Below are 4,961 nucleotides of genomic sequence, written 5' to 3' on the forward strand. Positions count from 1 at the left end.
TGATTCAAATTGTTTCAAACTGTAGATCATATCGACCTTGTCAAAGTTTGACTTACTGTGGGCTGTAGTAATTACCTAATTACAACGTTATGGCAAGCCGTTTTAACATTTAATAGCTATAGGCAGGATATTCATTAGAGATATCTACAACGTCGTTTTACCTAGTCAAAACTCTAGTTCAAGATATTCCTAATTCTATTTGGACTAGGCAAAACTCTAATTTTAGATATTCATAATTAGTTAGTTATTAAACTAGTATGTTTCAAGCTACTTTTGCCATTCAAGTGTATGGGGTTTCTCAATACAGATATCTACAATTCAGTCTGAGCAACCAATTAAGTGACAAGTTCCAGCAGTCTGGTTGCGATTCCTCATCTGAAGGCCGTGTTTCCAGAAGATGATCCATCATCAGACAGATAGGCTTTGACACAGACATGGGTTTAATGTCAGCGGGTACGACCACAAGGGCTGAGGCACTGCTCATGGTAATGAGCCATAATTTAACAAGAACACAACTTAATGATTTAAACCAGCGACCAGGGTCTTGGTTGACACTCCGGTCGGAGTTCAAGTTCTGTGAGCCCCTCTTGATGGACGCCGCCATACCCTTTTTCCTCAGCCATTCCTTAACAGGTATAACGTTAATATAAAACTGGAGACTTGGATTTTGGTCTTGTTATTAGTACAACCAGTCACACAGCAGCTCTTTTTAAGTCGGGCAGGTGAACATTAACATTAGACCCCTGACGGCTCTCTATTAAATAGGGTGTTGCTGGTTTCTAACTAACGTTGGCGGTTAGCCCTCAGTCGGAAACGTAACGCCAAAACTCAACACAGTATTGCTGATGTGTCTGATTCAAATTGAAGTCTCCTTTGTGCTGCTCCGTTCCTGGCTTGAATGAGCCGTTCATTTCACTGATACTCCACACCTTGTCTATGTTCAGTTAGGCCTTTAATTGAATTGCTTTTGTTAAATAGATTACTTTGGTTATTAAACCATTGAAATCATGTGTCTCCCATATTTGTCATGGCTCCAGAGAACAAGTCGGGACACCGTGGCACCACCTCCTTTTGTGCAGTTCTAACGAAAGGGCAATTATCCATTCATCCAAGTGATGCCGACATTGATGTCAGCTTATACTATTATATAAATATATATCAGGTGGATTAGTATATGTGAACTTGTGTACACAAGCAGTGGGCTTACCCATCTCCGCCTTCAGCACATAGTTTTACAGCCAACTCATGCCACGCTGTGTGGAAATATGGAGCAGAAACAACAACAAGCAAAGGAGCCGCTCTTAAAACAGAGACTGGGTGAAAGAAGGAAAGCAGGCCGGGCCAGAAAGGGATGTTCAGTAAAAGGATAAGAGATTTACATAGGGACATTTTAGTGTTAGTTGGGTGACATAAGTCTGTTGTCGTGGCAATTCATCTAATGTGACTGACAGGGAAGTTAGAACACCTACCCCCAGTCTTGAATTCAAAGTGTTTCAAAGTTTCTGTGTATTTTATTAATATATATCTTATCTGTAGGCTATATAGGCTACATATCTACAGTCTATCAGACTAGGCACGCAAAGTGCCTTATTATCATACTGTATGAGATGTGTCAGTGTTTTTGTTCGGTTCGCCCGCACGCTCTCTCTCATCCCCGGCTCTCTGAAGCCGCTGTTTCCTGGCAAAGGCAGCAGCGCCGGCGGCACGGAGGTCCCCGCCGGTACAATAACCTTTTATTTTAATGTTAATAAAATGTACCCAAATTCACAAATATGTAGGATATTACTACAGACATTCCTGTAATATTACGTCACAGCGTCTGCTGTATTAACCATGTGTTTACTACGTGTTTAATTGCATATAGAGCGGGGAAGTGAGATCAGATCACAAGTGGTCACTCAGGACGTATGTTCATAAGCCAGGTGTGAACAGGGCCTTTGAATTAATTAAGAAGAAATATAGAAAAATGAAAATATTTCTTCCTCCAAATGACAGAAAGAGTTTGAGAACCACTGAACTAGGCCATGTATTGCAGCAGATAAGTTACATCAGAAACTCCAGGTCTTTGGTGAAGGACGTGAAGCATCTTAATTAGGGCTGTCAAAGTGAATGCGATAATAACGCGTTAACGCAGATTTGTTTTAACGCCACTAATTTCTTTAACACATTATTGAACTTTTTTAGGTTGTAGCGGGCTCAGTTTTAAAGCTACAGTGAAGATACTGGTATGAGAGGAATTAATGCTCCAAATTTACACTATTTTTGGCAGGGAAAAACTGTCATGGGCATTTTCAAAGAGGTCCCTTGACCTCTGACCTCCAGATATGTGAAGGTAAATGGGTTCTATGGGTACCCACGAGTCTCCCCTTTACAGACATGCCCACTTTATGATAATCACATGCAGTTTGGGGCAAGTCATAGTCAAGTCAGCACACTGACAGCTGTTGTTGCCTGTTGGGCTGCAGTTTGCCATGTTGTGATTTGAGCATATGTTTTATGCTAAATGCAGTACCTGTGAGGGTTTCTGGACACTATTTGTCATCGTTTTGTGTTGTTAATTGATTTTTAATAATAAATATATACATATGTTTGCATAAAGCAGCACATTTGCCCACTCCCATGTTGATAAGAGTATTATTTCTTGCGTTAACACGTTATTATCACATTAACTTTGTTTTTCGCTGGAATTAGATGACAGAGACACGAGAGGACATAAGAGGACAAGTGGCAGGACGCGTGGATTAGCGTGACAAAATAGAGTGATTATGCTGGTTTATTGTTTACATGTCTGAGGGACATTGTCAAAACACATCATGTCAGGCCTACACCTTTCCCATGGTCAATGTTATTTCAAATAACCACATGACAAACACCAACACACCAATATTCTATATGCTTTTCATTGAGCCAGAACTGAGGAGCAGCATGTGATTGTTTCTCTGTCTCTGCCCCAAACTCTGTCTCTGGTATAAATGTCCCTCCATCCTGCCTCCCTCTCAGACGCTCTTCACGGTCGGCTACAGGTAAAGTATGGATGCTTCTGGTGATAACTGTGGTGGTTGGGGAACTATAACAGGGGGTTACATTATGGCATTGGATCTCAGTTAATGAGAATATTTAGGTTTATGAAGTGTAAATGTTTATAGTCTGCAGAAACTATGACTATGACATTATTTAAATTGTTTTTCTTTATCTTTGTGATATGTTTGAAGATGTATTTGCAGTATTCTGTATCTGGCATGTGTTAATTTGCAGTACCTTGTACAAGCCAATGCGGGCTGGGCATAGCTGTATGCACAATAAAATAATACATTAATTAATTCTATAATAGTCTATATAATTCTACTGCAGGGCTTGCAGTGACATCACACACTATATTAACAGATTCATGTAAACTTTAACCCTCTGAGACCCACACTAGACCAGTTTTTGTAGGGGGGTACAGGAGATCTTTAGGGGGAGATAGCAGGTGTGTGTCAAGTTGTTCTAGTCATAAATCAGAAATAAACATGTATTAATTATTTAACAAATTAATTAAATAAAATTGTGAAAATACACTGCAAAAAAAAATATTTATTTTAAACCATTTTTCCCAATAAATCTGAATTTTTTTCCCATGTATTTCAAAATGACAGGAAAATCATATTAAAATTACAAGAGTGAACTGTTTATTGACATATGTCATCGTTTTAACAAAAAAAAATCTGTGGAAAACATGAAATATCTGTTTTTCTAACAGCTTTTGCATGCTAATTTTAACAAACCTAACGTAAAAATAAAGTATTCTTTAGTGATAAAAGTACGATTTTCTGTAATTTTACAAAAGAACCCATTTTTTTTTTTTTTACCTTTATTTATTCAGGGGGAGGTTCACTGAGAGCAATGCTCTCTTATTCAGGAACACCCTGATCACATTCACACAGTTACACATTCACACCTGGAAGCTGCCCAGTCCATTGGAGCGGTTGGGGTTAAGTGCCTTGCTTGCCAAAAATAAACGTATTAATTATTTAATTAATTAAAATAAATGAATTGTGAAAGTGTACACTGTAATAACAATATATATATTTTTTTTAGTTTTTCCCAATCAATTTAAAAATTTTCCCTGTTTTTCAAAATGATAGGAAAATCATGTTAAAACTACAAGAATTAACTGTTTATTGGAATGTGTCATTTGTTTTAACCAAAAATAAATGGAAGGAATACATTAAATATCTGTTTTTTTAACAGCTTTTGCATGCTAATTTTAACAAACCTAACGTAAAAATAAAGTATTCTTTAGTGATAAAAGTAGCAGGATTTTCTGTAATTTTACAAATAAATATATTTGCCGATATATCATTGTCAAATACATGAAAATACTGTTATTAATCTATTTTTAAAGTGTTTAATTGCAAAAAATGCAAGATAGCAGGTCAGCAGTAGATGTCACATCTGAAAGCTGGGAACCTGAAGATTAACTTGAGATGCAGTTCAGCACTGTGTGTCAAGTTGCTTTTTTTTTTTTTTCAGTTTTTCGCAATACATTTTACACTTTTCCCCCTGTATGGGCCATCATCTCTCAGTCTTGCCCTATTTCAATAGCAGGTGGCAGTAAGCCCACACTCACCATCTCTGCGTGCATTAGATACCACCTTGGCGGCAGATTCACATACTGTATCTTGAGGTCAGAGGTCAAGGGACTCTTTTGAAAATGGCCATGTCAGTTTTTCCTCACCAAAATTTAGCCTTACTTAATTATCCACCCTCTTGCTACGCCTCTGATATGAAGTATGCATAAACACTGCTTTTTCACAATTGTGTGTGCTGTAATATTGGAAAACACTGACAACTGGCCAATGAAACGTGCTCGTTCAACACTATACATTAGTCAACAGTGCATACCTTTGATTTATTATGTAACATTGCATACTGTATTGGTTTAAAATGAACATTTACCATTGTGTATGTCCCTCTCTCTA

The sequence above is a fragment of the Sebastes umbrosus genome, chromosome 11 (genome assembly GCF_015220745.1).
Source record: "Sebastes umbrosus isolate fSebUmb1 chromosome 11, fSebUmb1.pri, whole genome shotgun sequence".
Taxonomy (NCBI): Eukaryota; Metazoa; Chordata; class Actinopteri; order Perciformes; family Sebastidae; genus Sebastes; species Sebastes umbrosus.